Source organism: Dendrobates tinctorius, unplaced genomic scaffold (genome assembly GCF_039654945.1).
Source record: "Dendrobates tinctorius isolate UK_male_01 unplaced genomic scaffold, ASM3965494v1 ptg000045l, whole genome shotgun sequence".
Lineage (NCBI taxonomy): Eukaryota > Metazoa > Chordata > Amphibia > Anura > Dendrobatidae > Dendrobates > Dendrobates tinctorius.
In genome coordinates this window covers 17,822,933-17,835,363 of record NW_027361713.1, presented here as the reverse complement: position 1 = coordinate 17,835,363, position 12,431 = coordinate 17,822,933, and positions in this window count along the sequence as shown.

The following is a 12,431-nucleotide window of genomic DNA, read 5'->3' as shown; positions in this document are numbered from 1 at the left end:
ATGCACACAGTGAACAAGTCTGTAGGACAGTGTTCACACCACCAAAAGACTGAAACACAGAAAAACAAAGTATAACAAACATATAAAAATACTCTGTGGTAAAAAAAAGTAACAGTAAACAGCAAGTGCTAGAAAAAAAGATAACAAAACAGGGTATTTGGTTGATACGTTTTTTGCAAAAAATTTATACTAAGCCGCTCTACCAAACGTCAAGGTATACCCATATCAGAGCAGTCCCTAACCGATGTATTTAAAAACCTATTTTTATTATTTAGATTTTTTGTCTTTGTTCTTCACTTCCACTTCTAAAAGCAGAATTCTCAATAGTATTTGTCAGGTGTATGGCTTTTTCTGGCCCTTTGGTTCCCTTCCCACATTGTTCTAGTTTAAAGCTCTCCACTTTAAGAGTCAGCACCCCCTTGGCTGGTGCAATGGTACATTCTGCTCTCCCCTGGAAAAGACTATGTGTGTTGTTCTGCCAGCACAACAGAGGGGAGGGGATGTTTCCTGTGTGAGGGTTCTGAGCTGAAGTTTCTGCAGAAAGCTGGCGTGCCTGCAGCTGTGAGAAGCAGACGCGCAGCATGATTCTGACTGAACTTATGAGATTATATAGACTCTTCTGGGGATAACAAAGATGGCTGTCCTGTGTTATCGTGAGGAGCCACGAAGAAATACAAGAAGAAATACAATTCAGGATCATCTCCAGGACCTGCAAGCAAGTAGAAGACCACGATTCACAGTGCTTCCAGAAAGACTTGTGCACCACCTTACGGGACTGCAGGGGATCCCCAGGATTGGACTGAGTCTCCAACATTACTATGAGTTTAACCCCATTTGTGCACATGTTAGGGCTTAGGATAGGCTGCATTAGACAGAGCATGGCAGCCATGTGGCCTGCGTAGCAGAGGCCAGCTAGGCTATAGTTAGAGTAGCATCATACTCCGTTTATTTTGTTGTTTTGCCTGTTGGAAAGTATATTGATCTGTGATAGTTGGTGCACCGTGCTATTTGACGGCGCAGCTAAAGAATATCACTCTTGTAAATTGTCTTTTGTCATTGCATACCCCTGTTTACACTTTCCTATCACTTCATTCCTTGCCTGTCAGTAAATTAACCCTTTGTTGTTTGCACCTCATATTGTGTACCGTAGTCTCCCTGCACGGTGGTGGCCTTCCCGGCCATCGCTTTTGGTTTAAAGAGTCCTGATATTCTGTCAGACACATCTTTAATTTTTGCACCTGGAAGACAGCACATTTCTCTTTAGGTTATATCCAGGCTACAGATAGCAGCCTCTGTTCCTCTCAACAGGGAATCCCCCATGACCACAACTCTCTATTTCTTCTTCACAACATTTTTTTTTCTTCATCCAGGAGGACTCTGGAGGCATACAAGGTTCTTCTTTGTGGGCAAAGTCTTATCCTGATGTATTTCTTCATCGTTCTCCTGCGTAAGAGCCTGGTACTGGTTCCTGAGCAGTATGGGTGCTTACTGACTCTTGATCCTCCTGCTTCTCTGAGTCACATGCTTCCATTCCTCTGTTTCTTCAGATGCACTTCAAATTTATTTTCTTTCTGTAACATGAAGAGATAATTCTGCTCTGTCTAAGAACTCTTCACCTTCCTTAATGATTTTCAATGTAGCTACCCCCTCTTTTAGATTTTGAAACTTTTCCTCCAACAGGGACACAAGCTTGCATTTCTGGCATGTGAAGTTTGTTTTTTCCATTGGTAAGTCTGTGAACATGTAGCAAGAAATGAAGCTCACCAAATGGCTACTGGCCTCTTCCAAGTTATAATTGTTAAAGAGATATCAAAGCGGTGAAAAATGTGCCAGCGCACGATTTACTGATTTCCTCCTTTCAGCAGCAACGGCCAAAATCCAGTGTTCTTTGAGCTCATGGAGACTCTTCATTTATCCTAAAAGGCACTGGGAATATGAAAATTCTCTCCTCAGGACTGTTCCACTGGTTTACTGATTTCCTCCTGTCAGCTGCAACGGCCAAAATCCAATGTTCTTTGAACTTGTGGAGACTCTTCACTTATCCCAGAAGGTACTGGAAATATGTAAATTCTCTCCTCAGGACTCTTCCCCTGTTTTACCGATTTCCTCCTGTCAGCTGCAATGGATAAAATCCAATGTTCTTTGAGCTCGCGGACACTCTTCACTTATCCTAGAAGGCACTGGGAATATGCAAATCCTCTCCTCAGGACTCTTCCCCTGGTTTTAGGGCAAGTTGGAAGAGCCGTGCAACGTGCCAAAATTGGCTCATCTAATAAATGTGCCTTTTCTGGGCAGCTGCGGGCTGCTATTTTTAGGCTTGGGTGGGGGTCAATATCCATGGCCCCTTACCAGCCTGGAATACCTTCGCCCAGCTGTGAGCTTTAGCAAGGCTGGTTGTGAAAAATGGTGGGAATCCACGCTGTATTTTAAATTATTTATTTAAATCTGTCCTTTCCTCAACCCTCATTATGCTAAAATGCTTGTGTATGCCCTCATCATCTCCCACCTCGACTACTGCAACATCCTTTTCTGTGGCCTCCCTGCTAACACCCTTGCACCTCTCCAGTCTATCCTTAACTCTGCTGCCCGACTAATTCATCTCTCTCCTCACTACTCCTCCGCTTCTCCCCTCTGCAAATCTCTTCACTGGCTCTCATTCCCTCAGCGTATCCAGTTCAAATTACTAATACTGACCTACAAGGCCATCTATAACCTGTCTCCCCCATATGTCTCTGAACTAATCTCCCGATACCTTCCCTCAAGTAATCTCTGGTCCTCCCAAGACCTCCTTCTCTCCTCCACACTTATTCGCTCCTCACCCAAACGCCTCCAAGACTTCTCCCGAATATCCCCCATCCTCTGGAATTCTTTGCCCCAACATGTCCGACTATCAATCACATTCGAATCCTTCAGACGGAACTTGAAAACCCACCTCTTCAAGAAAGCTTACAGCCTGCAATGACCTGGCTACCTCCTCACCACTACAGGAGATATCGCCTCAACCAACACCGGAACTGGTGCACCCACTAACCTACTGTCTCCTTCCCCACCATCCTGTAGAATGTAAGCCCGAAAGGGCAGGGTCCTCTCCCCTCTGTATCAGTCTGTCATTGTTAGTTTGTTTACTGTAAGTGATATCTGTAATTTGTATGTAACCCTTTCTCATGTACAGCACCATGGAATCAATGGTGCTATATAAATAAATAATAAATAATTTAAAAAGCATGGGGAACCCTCTATTCTTGATAACCAACCTTGCTAACGCTTAAGGGGGTTTTACACTAAGCGATATCGCTAGCAATATCGCTAAAACGTCACTGGTTTTGTGACGTTATAGCGATATTGCTAGCGATATCGCTATGTGTGATACTTACCAGCGACCGGCTCCCCCGCTGTCCATCGCTGATCGCGCGAGAATGTCCGGCTCCATTTCTCGTCGGGCGCTTCCTGCTGAGACTTCCTGCTGTGACGACGAGCGACGCGTGGAGGCGGGCGGGAGGACGCAGGATCGCTGTGTGTGAATGGTAAGTATCGTGCGCTGCGTCGCTGCTGCATCGCTGTGAGATCTTTCTGTATGAAAGCTCACTAGCGATCATTTAGCGATGCACCAGCGATCCTGACCGGGTCGGATCGCTGGTTGGATCGCTGGTGCATCGCTAAATGTAAAAGGGCCTTTAGAGCTGAGGGTTGCAGCCTCCTGCTGTGAGTTTTTCCTGGCTTGTTATCAAAAATAGGGGGGAACGCATGCTGTTTTTCTTTAAATTGTTTATTTACAGCACAGGAGCGGCAGATGAATACCCTCATCCACTGCTCTTGCTCTCATTGTTATTAGCGGCAGCAGTTGTTAGCTCATGGGAGCTGTAGTCCGATCAGCTGATACCAGTGACCGAAGGTAAACTTTATACCTCAGATCACAGCTGAGCACTGCCACTGTCTACTGACAGCATGGGAACCGTGGCTCTCTGACCGGCAGGGATGATTTCCACGCTGATCAGAAGCGATGTTTTCTGCACATATATATGCATATGACAGCGTGTCAAAAATTGTATTGTCGGACCCCCCCAATCAAGTGAATGGGGTTTGGGTCCGCGCTGCTGGATGACAGGCTGTATGGACGCTTCATGCAGCCTGCCATCTAGAAGTAGCAGAGCCAAGTGTGAGGTCACATCTGGCTGTCAATGACTTTTCTGTAGCAAATACGCTGCAAAAAAGTCAACCTGCATATTTGCAGCGTTTTTTCACCATCCATTCAAGTCAATGGGTGAAAAACGCTACAAAAACGCTGAAAGAAATGATATGCTCTATGTCAAAAAAATACTGCAAAGCACAAAATCTTGATGACAAAAAAAACAATATGTGTGTATGAGATTTCAGAAATCTCATAGGCTTTGCTGGTACTGTAAAAAGCAGCTGAAAATTAGCATAAAGAAGCAGCAAAAAAAAATTGCTGCAAAAATGCCCAGTGCGAACATAACCTTGTAGATGAAAACCACAATCTGCACTCAGATAAAGGGTTTATCTACTACTGGACAACAGGTGGATTGCCATCATAAAGAGCAACTATTTAATGTCACCCCCAAGATGAGCAGCACCAAGATCATTAGTGAATTATATTTATTTTCTGTGTGGCACTGAATTGATTAGGCAAGATGTGTTCAGTAGTGAACAACCTATTTAAGTTGAACACATGACAATTGTGGACTTTTGTGGTGCTGATACAAGACCACAAGCAGATATGCCCCCATGGAAAAATTTACAAGTACACATTTTCAGATGCAAGGAAAATATACATTTACATATGGATTTTAATGCACATTTGCTGTAGAATTTCCGTAATCGAATCAAGACTGAAAATCTGCAGCTTATCTGCCATGTGAATACGAGCTTACACCCATTTATTAAATGGAAATTAGTTTTCCCCCCCAGAGTTTAACCCTTTCAACCCAAAGCCTGTTTTCACCTTCTTGACTAGGCCATTTTTTTCAATTCTGACCAATGTCATTATATGAGGTCATAACTCTGGAACACTTCAAAGGATCCTACTGATTCTGAGAATGATTTTTCTTGACATATTGTGCTTCATGACAGTGGTAATATTTATTTGATATGACTTACGTTTAACCCCTTTACCCCCAAGGGTGGTTTGCACGTGCAATTTTTACAATTCTGACCACTGTCTCTTTATGACGTCATAACTCTGAAACGCTTATATGGATCCCACTGATTCTGACAATGTTTTCTTGTGACATATTGTACTTCATGTTAGTAGTAAAATTTCATTCATATAACTTGCGTTTATATGTGAAAAAAATGGAAATTTGGCAAAAATTTTGCAATTTTCCAACTTTTAATTTTTATGCCCTTAAATCACAGACATATGGCACAAAAAAAACTTAACAAGTAACATTTCACATATGTTTACTTTACATCAGCACAATTTAGGAACCAAAATTTTTTTTTTGGTAGGAAGTTATAAGGGTTAAAAGCTGACCAGCGATTTCACATTTTTGCAACACCATTTTATTTTTACGGACCACATCACATGTGAAGTCACTTTGAGGGGTCTATATGATAGAAAATACCCAAAAGTGACACCATTCTAAAAACTGCACCCCTCAAGGTGTTCAAAACCACATTCAAGAAGCTTATTAACCCTTCAGGTGCTTCACAGGAATTTTTTGAATGTTTAAAAAAAATGAACATTTAAATTTTTTTCACAAAAAAATTAATCCAGGTCCAATTTTTTTTTATTTTACCAAGGGTACAGGAGAAATTGGACTGCAAAAGTTATTGTTCAATTTGTCCTGAGTACGCTGATACCTGATATTTGGGGGGAACCACTGTTTGGGCGCATGGCAGAGCTCAGAAGGGAAGGAGCGCCGTTTGACTTTTTCAATGCAAAATTGGCTGGAATTCAGATCGGACGCCATGTCACATTTGGAGAGCCCCTGATGAGCCTAAACAGTGGAAACCCCCCACAAGTGACCCCATTTTGGAAACTAAACCCCCCAAGTAACTTATCTAGATATGTGGGGAGAACTTTAAACCCACAAGGGCTACACAGAAGTTTATAACGTACAGCCGTACAATTAAAAAATCATATTTTTTCCACAAAAATGATCTTTTCACCCCCAATTTTATTTTTCCAAGGGTAACAGGACCATAAAAGTTATTGTGCAATTTGTCCTGAGTACGCTGATATCCCATATGCGGTTGTACATGACTATTTGGGCGCATGGCAGAGCTCGGAAGGGAAGCAGCGCCATTTGACTTTTTGGCTGGAATTGAGATAGGACACCTTGTCGCGTTTGGAAAGCCCCTGATGTGCCAAAACAGTGGAAACCCCCCACAAATGACACCATTTTGGAAACTAGACCCCCCAGGGAACTTATCTAGATGTGTGGTGAGAACTTTGAACCCCCAAGGGCTTCACAGAAGTTTATAACGTACAGTCGTAAAATTAAAAAATCCCATTTTTTCCACAAAAATGATCTTTTCACCAACAATTTTTATTTTCCCAAAGGTAACAGGACCCTAAAAGTTATTTTGCAATTTGTCCTGAGTACGCTGATACCTCACATGTGGGAGTAAACCACTATTTGGGTGCATGGCAGAGCTCGGAAGGGAAGTGTCACGTTGCCGTCAGACACGGGGCCTGCTGTCCCGGCCTCGGCCACTAGGAGGCGTCGGATGGTCACGTTGCCATCAAACTCAGGGCCTGCTGTCCTGGCCTCGGCCACTAGGAGGCGCCGGACTGTCACATCGCCTTCAGACTCGGGGCCTGCTGTCCCGGCCTCGGCCACTAGGAGGCGCCGGACTGTCACGTCGCCGTCAGACTCGGGGCCTACTGTTCCTGCCTCGGCCACTGGGAGGCGCTGTGGTTCGCCCCGAGTGATGGCAGTGACAGAGAAGGGGCTCCTGCGCTGGCATTTGATGGACGCAGGCTCCGCTCCTCTGTCAATCATGAAGGGGTTGGTGCATCACCATCTGGCCTGGTCCTGGGGGCGGTCCTGATGACATCAGTCCGGGAGCCTGTGAGGGATGACCTGATCCCTCAAATACCTTGGGACTGGTCTTGCAAGCCGCCGGATATATTCTTGGTTCCCCTATGTGCTACTGTGTGATTTGCTATTGTTTGACTCTGACCTCAGCCTGGATTTCTGACCCCTCTACTGCCTGACGATTTTGCACCTGTGTCATTCTCCCGGTTTGTGACCTTGGCCTGGCTATTCGACTCTGCTACTGCCTGCCATTTTTGTACCTTGCCGCCTTCCCGGTTTGTGACCTTGGCCTGTATATTCGACTTTGCTACTGCCTGCTGTTTTTGTACCTTGCCGCTCTCCCGTTTTGTGACCTTGGCCTGGACTGTCGACTCTGCCACTGCCTGCCGTTTCTGTACCTCCGCTGCTCTCCCGGTTTCTGACTACGTTTTTGGCTCCCCGCCTTCTTCCCTATTGGCGACCGTCCTGCTCTGGCGCACTGCTCCACCAGACAGTCACCCCCTGGGCCTTGCTACAATTCCAGATCCCTGTATAGGGGTTAAGGGTCTCGGAGTTTCTCGGGGTGCTGTCCCTACTGCAGTCCAGATCCGCGGACGGACGTCACAGGAAGCAGCGCCATTTGACTTTTTTGGCTGGAATAGGGATTGGACCCCGTGCCGCGTTTGGAAAGCCCCTGATGTGCCTAAACAGTGGAAACCCCCCACAATTGACACCATTTTGGAAACTAGACCCCCCAAGGAACTTATCTAAATGTGTGGTGAGCACTTTGAACCCCCAAGGGATTCACAGAAGTTTTTAAGGCCCGGCGTGAAAATAAAAAAATCATATTTTTTCCACAAACATGATCATTTAGTCCCCATTTTTTTTTATTTTCCCAAGGGTAACAGGAGAAATTGGACTCCAAAAGTTGCTGTCCAATTTGTCCTGAGTATGCTGATACCCCATATGTGGGAGAAGACTACTGTATCGGCACACGTCCAGGCTCGGAAGGGAAGTAGTAACATTTTGGAATGCAGAATTTGATGGAATGGTCTGCGGGTGTCATGTTGCCTTTGGATAGCCCCTTATGTGCCGAAACAGTGGAAACCCCCCACAAGTGACCCCATTTTGGAAACTAGGCCCCCTAAGGAACTTATTTAGATGTGTGGTGAGCACTTTGAACCCCCCAGTGCTTCACAGAAGTTTATAACGCCCGGGCGTGAAAATAAAAAATCATATTTTTTCCACAAACATTATCTTTTAGTCCCCATTTTTTTTATTTTCCCAATGGTAACAGGAGAAATTGGACCCCAAAAGTTGTTGTTCAATTAGTCCTGAGTATGCTGATACCCCATATGTGGGAGAAAACTACTGTATGGGCACACGTCAGGGCTTGGAAGAGAAGTAGTGATGTTTTGGAATGCAGACTTTGATGGAATGGTCTGCGGGTGTCATGTCGCATTTGGAGAGCCTCTGATGTGCCTAAACTGTTGAAACTCCCCACAAGTGAGCCCTTTTTGGAAACTAGATCCCCCTACGGAACTTATCTAGATGTGTGGTGAGCACTTTGAACCCCCAAGTGCTTCACAGAAGTTTATAACGCCGGGCGTGAAAAGAAAATTAAAAAATCATATTTTTTTACATAAAAGTGATATTTTTTCCCCCAATTTTTTATTTTCCTAAGGGTAACAGGAGAAATTGGACCCCAAAAGTTGTTTTGCAATTTGTCCTGAGTATGCTGATACCCCATATGTGGGGGTAAAACACTGTTTGGGCGCATGGCAGCGCTTGGAAGGGAAGGAGCACCATTTGACTTTTTCAACGCAGAATTGGCTGGGATTGAGATCAGACACCATGTTGCGTTTGGAGAGCATCTGATGTCCCCAAACAGTGGAAATCTCCAATTCTAACTCCAACCCTAACCCCAACACACCCCTAACCCTAATCTCAGCCTTAACCCTAGCCCTAGCCCTAACTCTAGCCCTAACCCTAACCCTAATGGGAAAATGGAAATAAATACTTTTTTTAAATTTTATTATTTTTCCCTAACTAAGGGGGTGACAAAGGAGGGTTTGATTTACTATTTATAGCGGGTTTTTATGTTTGGCAGCTGTCATACGCTAAAAGATGTTTTTTATTGTAAAAATAGTTTTTGCATCACCACATTTTGAGAGCTATAATTTTTCCATATTTTGACCCACCGAGTCATGTGAGGTCTTATTTTTTGCGGGATGAGTTGACGTTTTTATTGGCACCATTTTCAGGCACGTGACTTTTTTGATAGCTTTTTATTCTGAATTTTGGGATGCAGAATGAACAAAAACCAGCATTTCAAGAATTTCTTTTGGGGGGTGGGTTTACACCGTTCCGCGTGCTGTAAAATTGATAAAGCGGTTTTATTATTCAGGTCAGTGCGATTACAGCGATACCTATTTATGTATTTTTTTATGTTTTGGCGCTTTTATGCAATGAAAACAATTTTATATAAAAAATAATTATTTTTGCATTGCTTTATTCTGCGAGCTATAACTTTTTTATTTTTTCGCTGATGATGCTGTGTGGTGGCTCGTTTTTTGCGAGACAAGATGACGTTTTCAGCAGTACCATGGTTATTTATATCCGTCTTTTTGATCGCGCGTTATTGCACTTTTTGTTCGGCAGTATGATAATGAACCATTATTTTTTGCTTTGTTTTTTATTTTTGTTTTTTAATGAGTTTGCTAAAGGGGTTAACTAATGGGACAGTTTTATAGGGCGGGTCATTACGGACGCGGCTATACTAAATATGTGTACTTTTTGATCTATCACATGACAGTGATGTCCCCCCTGGGACAGTGTAATAAAGTTAAAGAAAAAAAGTGTAAAAATAATTTCTAAAAAATCGCAAAATAAATTAAAAAAAAATTTTTTTTTTGAAAATAAAAATAACAATAAGAGTACACATATTTGGTATCGCCGCGTCCGTAATGACCCGCCCTATAAAACTGTCCCACTAGTTAACCCCTTTATTGAACCCCTTAAAAAATAAAAAGCAAAGCAAAAAATATTGCTTTATCATCATACCGCCGAACAAAAAGTGCAATAGCACGCTATCAAAAAGACGGATATAAATAACCATGGTACCGCTGAAAACGTCATCTTGTCCCGCAAAAAACGAGCCACCACACAGTGTCATCAGCAAAAAAATAAAAAAGTTATAGCTCGCAGAATAAAGAGATGCAAAAATAATTATTTTTTATATAAAATTGTTTTCATTGCATAAAAGCGCCAGAACATAAAAAAAATACATGAGGTATCGCTGTAACCGTACTGACCCGAAGAATAAAACTGCCTTATCAATTTTACCACACGTGGAATGGTGTAAACGCACCCCCTAAAAGAAATTCATGAAATGCTGGTTTTTGTTCATTCTGCGTCCCAAAAATCGGAATAAAAAGCGATAAAATATCACGTGCCCGAAAATGAAAATGATACCAATAGAAATGTCAACTCGTCCCGCAAAAAATTAGGCCTCACATGACTCGGTGGGTCAAAATATGGAAAAATTAGAGCTCTCAAAATGTCATGATGCATAAACTATTTTTACAATAAAAAGCGTCTTTTAGCGTGCGACAGCTGCCAAACATAAAAAAACCCACCACAAATAGTAAATCAAGCCCCCCATTATCACCCCCTTAGTTAGGGAAAAATAATAAAATAAAGAAAGTATTTATTTCCATTTTCCCATTAGGGTTAGGGCTAGGATTAGGGTTAGGGGTGTGTTGGGGTTAGGGTTGGAGTTAGAATTGGGGGGTTTCCACTGTTTTGGCACATCAGCGCCTTTCCAAACGCGACATGGCGGCCGATCTCAATTACAGCCAAAAAAGTCAAATGGTGCTGTTTCACTTCCGAGCTCTGCCATGCGCCTAAATAGTGGTTTACCCCTACATGTGGGGTATCAGCATACTTAGGACAAATTACAGAATAACTTTTGAGGTCCTGTTACCCTTGGGAAAATTAAAATTGGGGGTGAAAAGATCATTTTTGTGGAAAAAATATGATTTTTTTAATTGTACGCCTGTACGTTATAAACTTCTGTGAAGCCCTTTGGGATTCAAAATGCTCACCACATATCTAGATAAGTTCCTTGGGGGGTCTAGTTTTCAAAATGGGGTCACTTGTGGGAGGTTTCCACTGTTTAGGCACATCAGGAGCTCTCAAAACGTGACATGGCATCCGATCTGAATTCCAGCCAATTTTGCAGTGAAAAAGTCAAACGGCGCTCCTTCCCTTCCAAGCTCTGCCATGCACCCAAACAGTGGTTCCCCCCACATATCGGATATCTGTGTACTCAGGACAAATTGCACAATAACATTTCCAGTCTAATGTCTCCTGTTACCCTTGGTAAAATAAAAAATTGAACCTGAAGTAATTTTTTTTGTGAAAAAAAGTTAAATGTTCATTTTTTTAAACATTCAAAAAATTGCTGTGAAGCACCTGAAGGGTTAATATACTTCTTGAATGTGGTTTTGAGCACCTTGAGGGGTGCAGTTTTTAGAATGGTGTCACTTTTATGTATTTTCTATCATATAGACCCCTCAAAGTGACTTCAAATGTGATGTGGTCCCTAAAAATAAAATGGTATTGTAAAAATGAGAAATCGCTGGTCAACTTTTAACCCTTATAACTTCCTAACAAAAAAAAATTTTGGTTCCCAAATTGTGCTGATGTAAAGTAAACATGTGGAAAATGTTACTTATTAAGTTTTTTGAGTGCCATATCTCTGATATCTCTGTGATTTAAGAGCATAAAAAGTTGCAAAATGTTCAAAATTTTTGCCAAATTTTCATTTTTTTCACAAATAAATGCAAGTTATGTGAATGAAATTTTACCACTAACATGAAGTACAATATGTCATGAGAAAACTGTCAGAATCACTGGCATCCATGGAAGCGTTCCAGAGTTGTTACCTCATAAAGGGACAGTGGTCAGAATGGTAAAAATTGGCCCGGGCATTAACATGCAAGCCACACTTGTGAGTAAAGGGGTTAAATCAGAGATAATTTATGTCACCCAAAATAGTTAATAAATAACATTTCCAACATGCGTAGTTTACATAAGCACAATTTTTTAAATCAATTTTTTTTGTTGCTAGGAAGTTATAAGGGTTAAAATTTGACCAGCAATTTCTAATTTTTACAATAAAATTTGCTAAACCGTTTTTTTTAGGGATCACATTTGAAGTGACTTTGAGGGGCCTATATGACAGAAAATACCTAAAAGAGACACCATTCTAAAAACTGCATCCCTCAATGTGCTAAAAACCACATTCAAAAAGTTTATTAACCCTTCATGTACTTTACAGGAATTAATGGAATATGGAAAAAATAAACATTTCTTTATTTCACAAAAATTTTCCTTTAGGCTTCTTTCACACATCAGGTTTTCGCCGTCAGGCGCGATCCGGCGCTT